The sequence below is a fragment of the Peromyscus eremicus genome, chromosome 4 (genome assembly GCF_949786415.1).
Source record: "Peromyscus eremicus chromosome 4, PerEre_H2_v1, whole genome shotgun sequence".
Lineage (NCBI taxonomy): Eukaryota > Metazoa > Chordata > Mammalia > Rodentia > Cricetidae > Peromyscus > Peromyscus eremicus.
The window spans coordinates 67,220,693-67,232,818 of record NC_081419.1 but is presented as its reverse complement, the minus strand read 5'-3'; the positions used below and the strand labels follow the sequence as shown (position 1 = coordinate 67,232,818).

Genomic DNA, 12,126 nt, shown 5'->3' with positions numbered 1-12,126 from the left:
TGGTCTCCAAGGAATCACAGTGTTCAGTTTTTGTCGTGATTTGTTTACTTTGCTCAAAGAAAAACTTCAGCATTATGATTACACATGGAAATGCAGAAAACTTCAAACTCACATTTAAGTAAGCCCAAGAATTCTGCATCCTGAATCAAGAGGAGCAGAAAGTAGGACCCTGGCTTATTTACGAGTAAAATGATGGGAGTTGAACAGTGTGAACTCAGAGTCCTGCCCCGTAAGCTTTTGTAATTCAGGAGCAGCGATGGAACAGTAATGGAGTGTCTGACTGTTGCATCCAGCTCTCCCTTATCTGCAGACCTCATGTAGTACCAAACCCTGTACTTACCATATTCCTGACTGCAGTAACGGAGGAGACCATGGAAAGCAAAGCTGTGGGAATGGAAGGAGTGCTGTGCAATCCAGAGGCCAATGGGACAGAGTCTGTGGCGAGGCTTAATTGATTTCCTGGTAAAGGAGCAGTGTGTTGGAGGACAGGGAATTTGCAGGTTGGGGGTTTTAGTGGTCCGTCATTATGTTGTTGCCGAACTTGAGGAGAGTGGTAGGAAAAAAGATAAAAAGAAAACAGACCATCTGTATCTAGGGACAGCGATGTGTGTTCTATGCCATTGTTTTCTTCTTTTCTTTTTCATGTAGGTAGTGAACCCCCAAGGATCTATAAGTGACTTTTAGGAGATTCTTGGATACTGTGTATGGATTAAATATATCCTCTTTTCTATGATAAAACTCTGCATCTTAAATTGGATTTTTATCACAACCTAAAAGCCCACCTCATCTTTTTTGAGGGGGGAGGTGGGTAGTGTTTGGGAACAGAGTCTCAGTAGCTGACTGTCCTGGAGCTTACTATGTAGCCCAGGCTGGCCTAAGCTCTTGGTGATTCTCCTGCCTCAGCTCCTGAATCCTGGGATTATGGGTACAAGCCACTGTACCCAGCTCTAAAGCCACTGACTCTTAGAAATGGACACTAAGTTCTCCAGATGGTTAAGAGGACAAGGAAGACCATGCCACTGGTTCCACAACAGCATCCATGGGCTGGGAGTTCAGCTCAGCATCACGGCACTTGCTTATCCTAGAGCAGGCTCTGCTCCATTCCCCATCCACTCAAAAAAAGTGATTGTGTGTAATAAAACATATGAGTGGTGGGAGACTTGCCAGCATATGGTTTTGAGCCTTGGCTTTCATTATGATCTAAGTGTCCTTGGACAATTATATAACCTCCTTAAGCCTCAGTTTCCCCAGCTATAAGATGGGATGGATATATCTACCTTAATTTGTGGTTGTGAAAATTAAATAGACAACACAGGCTAAGCACAGAGTGCGTGGCTTTGGCACATAGTAGCTACCCCTCCCCCAAAGGGTTTTGTTTTTTATAGTCCTGACTGTCTACTTCACTTTGAAGGACTGAGCCTCACAAATCCTTCAGAGAACTACTTAGTGATGTGCATGTGCACACTCGAGGAGACCACATCTTCTGAAGTGGCTTGTTAGAGGCTCTTTCCCATGCAGATTTGCAAACCAAGTGTGTAAAAATCACACGCTGCACTTGTTGCCTGGCAGCACGTGTCCCTGAGTGGTAGGACATGGCTTGCATTGTAATGTTATCAGTGCTGGGGCCAGCTGGCTGGACGTGGACTGCCACTTGGGCTAGGGACTCCATTCCTCAACAAAACAGCAGCCAGCACTAGGGTTAACAGAAAATGACAAACCAGCATGGATGAGGGAGGCGCCAGCAGAGCAGCGGGACGTCCTTTGATTTGCTTCTGGTATTTGCATGTCTTTCTTGTGATGTCTGTGAAAGGTTCAGAATGACAAAGTTTTTAAAAGACCTGCTGACTCGGCCTGGAAAATGTGAGAAACCTCCCGTTTAGTGACCTATTATATCCAGCTAGCCTGCGTTTTCTATATCTTTTTCTTCATTTTTTATTAATGCAAACATTTGCATGAAGACAGAACACTTGCTTCTTAAAGAGTTCATCTGCTCCTGCTGCTCACTGGCCATGCCATGCAAGAGCACAACAGAACCTTTGTTACGCTTTCGGCAAAGCTGTTTATGAACGGTGGCTTACTGAGCACTGCTTCCTGTGCTGTGCTGTGGACTCCATTCTCTCGAAAAAGAAAATAGTTTTTTGGAGTGAAAAGAATTTAGACTTTCTTTTATTCAAGTCCTGGATGTCCAAATGACAAGTAGCCCCCAAATTTGTGAGGGACTGGTGATTGCATCGAATGCAGTTTTTCACTTTACCTTGAACATAATGGGCTCTTAGTAACAATAGAAGGAACAAGTGCTTTCTCATTGGAATGGAGAGAAGGCAGAAAAAGGCAACATGAGGAGTGCTTGAGAGGAGGACAAAAGTAGCTTCCTGTAAGAACCCTAATATTGTAGTAGAGTGTGTTTTGGTCTTGGGTGTTTCCCACCTGGGAAGCACAGGCCTGTGGTGCCTGCATTGAATAAAAACTAGCACCACCGTTTACAAATAGTGTGCACAGTTTATGTAGTCAGTCAGTAAACATTTGAATGACTGTTGGATGGAAGATGCTGAATGACCCTCAATGTTAAGGAGGATAAAAGATAAATGACTCATGATACCTGTCCATTTTTAAGAACAAGAGGTCTGACAGAACATTTTGCACATGGGTAGCAGGAGTAGCCTGTGTCCAGGAGAAGATGCCAGGGACATATCCAGGATAGGCGTTAGGGGGTTCAGCAAATGAGAAGGTTGTTTGTAGCTGGAAGAGAATTTGGGAACACTTCCCAAAGATGATGGTTGGATTTGAACTGGGCCTGGTGGGAAGTACAGGACTGGCTAGTACAACCTTGCTAAAAGTAACGAGTCAAAGATTATCGGTTTGGTAAAATGATCCGAAGTATATTTTTTTGGTGTTTTGTAGTGCTTTATACCATTAATGTAGATGATATGCTAAACGTTAGCATGAGTCTTGTGAGTAAAGTAACCTGGGACCTCCCTATCTAGCCTGTACTGTTCAGGCATTCATCCCGTGTGGGTTTTGTGCACTTTGGGCTGGGCCTCTGGGGCGTCTATAAATATCTACAATGGCTTTCTTTGCTTTTGTAACAGAAATAGAAATGACCAGGCTTACCAAGCATTGTTAGAGTCATATCCACGAGCAGGCTGTGGACAGCTCTCAGTGGGGATTTGACAGGTGAGCCTGCCATTTGAAAACAGTCTCCATCTTTAACAGAGGCCTTCTCCACACAAGGCAGAAGGGCAGGAGTTCTAAGCCCATGAGCGTTAGTCAACTTAGATGAGACTTGTCTAGTTGCCAAGTGGGGGAAGTGAGAAGCTGTTACTGTTATCACAGTGCCAGCTATTTAAAAAACAACCAATACTTTAACAGAAAATACCAGGTAAATTATAAAGTTTTACGTTAGTATCTTATGACTGTTATCATTAACCTGAATTAAATCTCAGATTGCCAATGTAAGAAGTTCTGAGAATTTTATCATGATTTGTAAATTGCCCTCCAAGAACTACAATCCTGGGTAACTACATGGGACAATTCATTTTCACCCTGTGGCTTTACTATTCATTGCCTGATGTAACATTTTAAGTGGCATGTCCCTGACCCCAGGATTGACAATTTACAGGGTTGGGTTGGGATTTGAAACCTAAAACCTATCATGCTCTCTGGAAAATAGATTTATGCAAGTTGACTTGATAACTGCATTCCTCCGTGGGTCACTCACTGTCTTTGTGAAGTTTTTGTCACAACAGGCATTACTTAGTTCTTCTTGGGTTCCTTAGTTGTCACTGGGAAGTATAAATACCACGTTAGAGTCCTCTGGTGTTCAGGAAGTACATTCTCGTATGATCAGCTAACTGAGCACTCCAAGCCTGAATCTGCGTGGAAGCCTCCTTAAAAAGAGATTCTGGATACATAATAAATAAATAAAAAAAAAAAAAAAAAAAAAAAAAAAAAAAAAAAAGAGATTCTGTAGTTTCTGGTATTTGGAATTGCTGGACTCCAACCTACTAATTCTGTGTTATGAGATTTAGTCTGGAAATGCTATGGCAATGGAATGTAAGCACTTAGCCTTAATTGGCATCCCCAAAATATGTCACCAGTTTTAGGGAAGGAGAAGAGAGAGGGGAGGATTAATGGTTGACCAGAGACTGTTTGACCGGTGAGACTCTCGGTTCTGTACATCTGTTAACTGGTACAATGCCTCTTTGGGCTGAGTGAAGTAGTTTGGGTTTCTATCCTCTACTCTACCCAGAGATCTTTAGTTACTCTTGCTTTCTGGTTGTCACAGGTGATGTTAGCTTGGGTGTTGTGCTTTGCCTGCTTCTGGCATGCCTTCTTGTGCTTTGGCTATATAGAGGCAATGCATGAGTTTTGTCTGTTTGATAATCAACTATTAAAGTAAAGGATTGTTTCTTAATTTGTACATTTGTTCTCAGAATACTCCATTTGGTATATATAATATTGCTTTTTTGGGGAGTGGTGGCTAGGGAACTTCTACCTCAGCCTTTCCAGTAGCTGGGATTGTGAGTGGGTACTCCCACAATTGCACTAGTGTAGCTCTTTAAGGGTGGCTGTGTTTTGCAGTCCAGACCAAAAAGGCCTGAGTTTAGAGTCTGTCTTCATAACTGAGTAGCCTTTTAATGTTTTCTGTTACAGTTAGTAAAAATATGAACAGAATGTTAATAGAAGAAATACAAAACAAACTTCCCATTGAAATGTGACAGCATTAGTTGGAATCAATGAAACTAAAAGGCTGCAGAGAGTGGTGGTGTGTGCTTTTAGCTCCTGAACTTGGGAGGCAGAGGCAGGAGGATCTCTGTGAGTTTAAATCAGCCTAGTCTACATAGGGAGTTTCAGGCCAGCCAAGGCTGCATAGTGAGACCCTGTTGCAAAGCAAACAAATCAGAAAACTAAAAGTAACAAAAGGTATTTTGTGTTGTTAAATTAGCAAAATTAGTAAATTTTAGGTGAAGGATAGTAAAAGTAAATCCTGCTGAGGCCAGGAAGTGTGTAAATTGGAATCGCCACTTTTTTGTTGTTCGTTTTAGATTTTTGAGAGGGTTCTCAGGCAGCTGTGGCATGGCCTCCGGCTTACTATGCAACTGAAGCTTGCCTTGAACCCCCGACTCTCTTGCCCTCCTCCCCTGCAGAATACTGGGGTTATGGGCATGCACCACCACGCCCAGCTTGGACTAGCCGCTTCGTTGTTTGTGTCTGTAGATGTGAAGACAGCATGTGTGAAAACTGGCATCCTGTAAAATGCCAGTTTCACTTTGAGAGGACTACTTGTACATGTGTGCAGGGAAATATGCAAGAATGTTCAGTGGGGCTGGAGAGGTAAGTCAGTTTGTGCCTACCATGCACAAAGCACTGGTTTTGATCCCCACTTTTAAGTGGGAGTGGGAAGGGTTGAACATAGTGCAGTTTGTTACAGAAAAAAACATGAAGATAACTTAAATATATATCAGTAGGGAACTATGTACCTTTGGGAAATACCCAAAGGGTCAATTAATTTTGTATTTTTTTAATTATTTATTATTATGTGTATAGTATTCTGCCTGCATGTATACCTGAATGACAGAAGAGGGCACCAAATCTCATTACAGATGGTTGTGAGCCACCATGTGGTTGCTAGGAATTGAACTCAGGACCTCTGGAAGAACAGCCAGTGCTTTTAACCTCTGAGCCATCTCTCCAGCCCGATTTTGTATTGTTTTATGAAAATTAACCAGACATCAGGTAGAAACAAGGTGTGTTCATATTTTTGTCATTTATATAAAAACCAGAATGTATATTTTTAGGTATTTTAAAAGTATTTTATTAAGGCCAGGCGGTGGTGGCATACACCTTTAATCCTAGCACTTAAGAGGCAAAGGAGGCAGATCTCTGAGTTTGAGGCCAGCCTGGTCTACAGAGCTAGTTTCTGAACAGCCAGGGCTACACAGAGAGACCCTGTCTCTTAAAAAAAAAAAAAAAAACAACAACAACAACAAAAAAAAAAAACAGACAAGAAAGCTTTTAAAATTTTATTCATTCATTTATTTGTTTGTTTGTTTTGTGTGTATATGGGGCAGAGGTGTGAACATGTTTAGAGGTCAGAAGACAACTTTTAGAAGTCAGTTTTTCCTTCCACCACATGGGTTTTGAGGATTATACTCAAAAAGTCAGGCTCCGTGGCAAGTATCCCTACCTCTGAGCCATTTTGCTAGCCCATATTTCTATATTTTTTAAAGCATTCTTCTTAGGGTGGGAGTGCATCTCAGTTAGTAGAATGCTTGCCTCATATGTCCAAAGTTAGGGGTTCCACAAAACTGATTGCGATGGTATGTACGTTCAGGCCCAGCACTTGGGAGGTGGAGGCAGGAGGATCAGAAGTCCAAGGTCATCCTACATCATGAGTTCAAAGCCTGCCTGGGCGCAGTAGGGTCGGTCGGCCTGCCTGAGCAGTCAGACTAAGCTGGAGACTGGAAGTGATGCGGCCACTGAGGCCGACTGCACTCTGTGGGCTACCTGGAGACCAAGGTGACGGAGGAGCTCCTCTTGAGCTGTTCCACCAGGCTGGACCAGTAATAAGGTGAAAATCCCAAAAGATAAAGATGGAAAACTGAAACAGTTCGCATTTGTGGATTTCAAACACGAAGTGTCTGTTCCTTACGACATGGATCTTCTCAATGGAATCAAACTTTTCAGGAGGCCTATCAAAATTCAGTTTAGATCAGGAAATAGTCACACCTCTCAGGATGCCAGTGTGTCATATCCCCAGCATCATGTTGGAAATGTAAGCTCTACCTCCACATCTCCTAACAGCTATGAAAGGAAGATGGGTAACAACTCTGTCAGCATGGATGGTCCAGAGGTCCTTCTCTTCTCCAGATTACCACATTGGTGAACAATGTTTTCAGACAAATGTCATGTGTTGGGAAATTTGGTTCTCCACATGCAGATCAGTCAGGATCTTCGCCATCAGGTGAATCACACGCTCACAGCTTTAACCAATCTTCCAGCTCCCAGTGGCACCAAGATGCACTGTCATTACAGCGTAAAAGACAGAATTCTCACCCCTAACCAGGAGATAGACACTATAGCCATGAGCAGCGCTCCTCTGACCATGGGTCTGACTCATTACAGAGGAGGCCGAGAGGATTTCTACTCTGACGACAGGAGTCATAATGGCTGGAGCCATGACTATGATAACATAGGGACAGTAGTAGAGGTGGGAAATGGCCCTCATCTCGACACTAACAAGCATTCCAAGGACATTGTTTACAGGGCCATTTTAGTCCCTTCTAATTAAGTTGTTCTGAAAGTATTTCTAAAAACTGTACAGAGTAGCCCCACAATTTTCCACCTGTGTTTGACAGAAATTTTTTTGAACCCGGCAGCAGTTTCATAGAGAACTGGGAACCATGGCTCCACATTTGTCACTTCAGTTACCTTCCCTCGGGGTTTCAGAAGAGGAAGGATTTTATACAAGAGAATGGGCCACCATTCCACTCATTTCAGCCTAGGAAAGATGAATTGTATAGATTGGTTCATTATAAAGCAAACATTTTAATTATCTCACCCTTTTGTGTTGCAGGTAATTTCTTGGTAATGAAATCATTTTGGTGTATATAGTAGGAAACATCCAAGTTGGTAGTCTATCTGCATTTTATTAATAAATGAGAAAATAGGACTTCTCAGTAATCCATTTTATTAACTGTTTATTTAAAACAGTTTATTGGTTTTACTTGGGGATAAATCATATTTTCTAACTCAGAATTTAAGTACAAATTCTGTGGTATGCTCTTGAATTTTTATCACAATTGAACACACATTATAAATCTATACTAGTTCATTCTAAGAACTTTAAAATTCTCTCATTAAATTATATCTGATGTATGACTAGTCACTCAGGAGGTTAAATATCTACATATATATTTTTACATAAAAAGACAGTGTTGATGAAAATTCTTTTTAGAGGAACAATGATGTTAATACATAGATAAAATGGCAAAATGTTTCACTGCAAGGATTATAATTTTGAAATTTTGTTTAACAAAACTTTCATGTTTCAAGATCCTGATGCTCCCTCACTGCAAATCATTTTTAAGAATTTATCCTGTGAAAAATGTGGCTCCTCTTTATACCACAGCACTTATACTATATTCCTTTTTAATATATTAAATACGTTTAAAAAAAGCCTGCCTGGACTCCATGAGACCCTGTCTCAAGAAGCAAAGGAAACTAGAAAAGCAATGAAGAAAGTTTGCGTCTTAAACCGAGGAGACCAGCCACCCATTGACTGGTCTGTATCTTCTCTGTGTCATCTGAGCCCGTAAACAAATTAGAGTGTAGAATTTGAAAGCCGACAGACAAAAGCCTAGAGGTGTTTATTAAAGTTTATAACTTAACTGTCTAATTTACCCTATAAGCACCTTTCCTAGTGTTAACAGTGAAAAGGTAATGTACATGTTAGAAGGGACACATGGAAGATTTGGGGTTTTATTTTCTTCTCCTCCCCCCTTGTTTCATTGAGACAGAGTTTTGCTGTGCAGCCCTGGTTAGTCTTGAACTTCTAACAGTACTCTTGCCTCAGCCTCCAGAGTGCTGGAATTACAGGAGTAAACCAACTTGCTCTGTGCTTTTGAGAGGTAGTGAAGTTGAGTGGGAGAACTTCCGCTTTGGGGTCAAATCCTAGCTCTGCCAGTCACATGGACTTCAGATGGCTCCCTGATCTCTCTTTGCTGCAAAAGAAACTGTTGCCTGCTTCACTGAGCTGTATGGGAATTAAATGTGATCGTTTTCTCATTTCCTCAGCCCCTTTGGTCAAGGGCAATTGGTTTAGTGTGGGCTAAGATCAAAGATGTTCTTGCAGATGATAAAATGTTTTAACAGAACACACTGTTTTCTAGGACCCAGATAATACCAAGAAAGACGGAAGATGAAAATAATAAACTTAGAAGTCTGTAGCTTGTAAATCCATTTAGCCATTTGTTTGTATTTTACATGGTCATATATAGGATGATGTTAGTAATTTATAAGTGATACTGAACTTGAGACATATAAGCAGTTTACATGACAGGCTGGTGGCTAAGCAGACTTAGTTTCCTCATCCTAAAGAACAATTTGAATTTAGTTTAACAGACATTTATTTGTGCTTACCCAGCATTTGAGTCTTGAGAGCACAAGGAATGACGTGTGCTTCCAAAAAGTTCTGGAACGAGAGGAGGCAGTCAGGTTTAAGATAGAATATATGTGCACATACACTCTGCTTCTTCCTACACTGCTGGGCCCGTGTATTTATTGATAGCATGTTTAGTAACTCATTAATATAGTCCTGGTAAGACTTGTTTATTCAAGTGTTGAGACTGTTTTAAATGATAATTTAAAAATGAAAATGGTGTAACTAATGTTGTAGGTGGAAATTCTAGACCCCTCAAGCAAGAATTTCCAAATGGGCTCCCTTATCATTTAATTGTGAAATAAACAGCTAGCACTTTGATGGTATTTATGTTTGGGAAGAGAGTAAAAGGAAACCATTTTGGACTTTCCCCATGTAAATTAGGGCCTTCTGAGTAATTAGCAGTTAATAAGTGAATGCTTCCCACAAGTTTAAAAGCCATAGCTAAAATGGGTATATGATTATGTAAATTATTATAGATATAAAACCCTTTTTGTTGTTTGTTTTTTGAGACAGAGTCTCTCTACATAGTCCTGGTTGTCCTGGAACTCACAATGTAGATCAGGCTGGCCTTGAACTCACAGAGATCCACCTGCCTCTTCCAAGTGCTGTGTTAAAGTAGGTTGTGTTTTTTTTTTTTTTTGGTTTTTCGAGACAGGGTTTCTCTGTGTAGCTTTGCGCCTTTCCTGGAACTCACTTGGTAGCCCAGGCTGGCCTCGAACTCACAGAGATCCGCCTGGCTCTGCCTCCCGAGTGCTGGGATTAAAGGCGTGCGCCACCACCGCCCGGCTTAAAGTAGGTTTTTATCAGACACATTTTTACTCCCAATCACTTTAAAGCAGGAGCCACTTTGGTATAAAGAGGTAGAGTGATCAATATAGTCCAAGTCAACAGAACCACGAAGTTTCTGATCCACAGTTTCCGTCACTCCCTTGGTTCACATAAGGATCAGGCAATGTTTACTTATACTTCATTTTACTTGGATTTTCCATTTGAGCATGATGAAGGTATAAATGTCTACCTCAGACAACGCTATCTGATCATGACTTTTGCAAGTAGGCATTAATGGGGATTTCAGGACAGTAAGCGTTATTGGTACGTGTTAGAAGACTTAATCCTGATCGCGTTGTGGAAGTCACAGCAAACAGAAGAGGAAAAGACAGTCTGAAATGCTTTTCCTTCTCCAGAAAGGCAGCTCAGGTGCCCAGATATCTTTCCCTCCGGGGCTGCAGGTGTTCTGTTTGAATTCTTTAATCACTCACATAAATTAAAGCTATTCCTTTGCATTTACAAAGCAGCACTCTCCACGTTTATTGCCGGGCAGGAGCCTTGGACTTACTAAGTCTCATTGAAGTTTGATCAACTGTAAGGATTTTCAGGGCTGGGTGGTACACCTAACCACAGAGAGCACTAGACTTGATAAGAGCTGCAGGTGAGGAAATTAGGAAGAGCAATTAGAGAGAGCTTCACGCTTGTTCTCACTAGGCTGGTCGGAATTCCCACAGAGGAGCCTTTCCCTCCTGTCTCTGTGGCTCTTTTTAATTCCTACCCCTTAGCTCAGATTAAAGAAAACACCAGCGCTTTCTAGTTCCACTTTGTGACCTGCGAAGGGGTGGGGTGAATACTTTGTAGTAGAGTGAGTGGTTCTTGGAAATTTGGAGACAAGTCCTGACTTCACACAGGTGCTGGTCCATGTGCAGGCAGAGACAGGACAGAAAGGTGCTCACACACGTGACACTCATGTGAGTACATATGTGCCCGTAGTTCACATGGACAGGACTGGATCACACCCCTCAGATGATTTTGCTTCCCTCGTGTCTTATGTTCTGGGTAACATGGAGATAACTTTCACTTTCGTGGCTGATTGTAAAGTGTTAATGATGAGGCATTTTGTGAAGAGCATGGATGCTAGGACAAGACAAACCTTGATCTGAATCTCAGCTTCCCTTACTACTAGCTGTGTGATCTTGAGCTGTTGCTTTAATTCTCTAAGTCTCAGCTATTCCAACTGTAAGATAGAAGAACACTAATACTTATCATAAGATTGTTGCCAGTATTAGATAAAATAATGCAGTAGAACAGTTAGTATCTGGCACATTGTTCAGTAAATTGGGTAGAGGCTCAAAAATGTAGGTGTTATTTGTAATATAGTAAACTAACTGTCTGACTGGATGATAAATGTTAAACAGGTACAACCCCACCCTCTCCAGTCTATTTAAAAAAAAAATCTCCTTTTTTGCCCCAGGATGAAAATACTTTGATTCTAACTACTATAAAAACACTCCCACTGACTTTTAGTCCCTGGAGCTAGGGAGGAGAAGCAGCAGGATTTGCTTCTAAGTAGAAGTTCTTTCATTTCTACTATCAAAAGGGGGAGGGCATACTGAATTCTTGTACTAGCCTTAGGTGCAGGTAAGCCATCAAAAGCCAGAGAGCCCAAGGAAGGAAGGGTTCTGTAAGATCAGTGTTAAGTGGGTAGCAGAAAGGAGGGATACAGCAGTGAAAGCATGGCTGTGGTTGAATATCAGTCTGGCCATGGTTTTCCTCTCTCTTTAGTATACTTGATTATGATGATTAAAATATTGAGAACAGGGTTAGAATTTGACATGTATTATTTTGCGGCCTTATTCTTAAGACTTTCCTTCTTTTTTATTCCTTTTTCTGTTTGTCTTTACTATAGAATTAAGTTACATAGCTTTGTAAACTTGATAAAGCCCCAAACAAGTGTAAATTAAGTAACTATTCAAAATTAAGCTACAAAAGGCAGTCACTGAAACCCAGGTCTTTCTAAATTTAATATACTATTACACTGGGCACAGAACCACAAGCCCTTATTCCCAACACTTGAGAGGGAGGCAGATCTCTGTGAGTTCAAGGCCAGCCTAGTCTGCATGGTGATTCCAGACCAGCCAAGGCTATATACAGAGATCATATCTTAAAAATAAATAAATAAATAAATAAATAAA

At 41.2% G+C, this 12,126-nt stretch overlaps 1 protein-coding gene and 1 pseudogene across 4 annotated transcripts in view; both read left to right on the top strand.

The window, feature by feature from the left end:
• The window catches only part of Cstpp1 (centriolar satellite-associated tubulin polyglutamylase complex regulator 1), a 164,581-nt gene that overhangs the window by 18,815 nt on the left and 133,640 nt on the right, over nt 1-12,126 (top strand). The window contains exon 2 of one of the 4 annotated variants that reach the window (XM_059260915.1): nt 3,090-3,174. The exons of the other annotated variants lie outside the window; for them this stretch is intronic. The gene's annotated coding sequence lies outside the window, so the exon portion shown is untranslated. The remainder of the gene's footprint in view (nt 1-3,089; nt 3,175-12,126) is intronic. 4 annotated transcript variants of the gene reach the window in all.
• Nucleotides 4,047-7,630, top strand: LOC131909927 (RNA-binding protein 7-like; annotated as a pseudogene).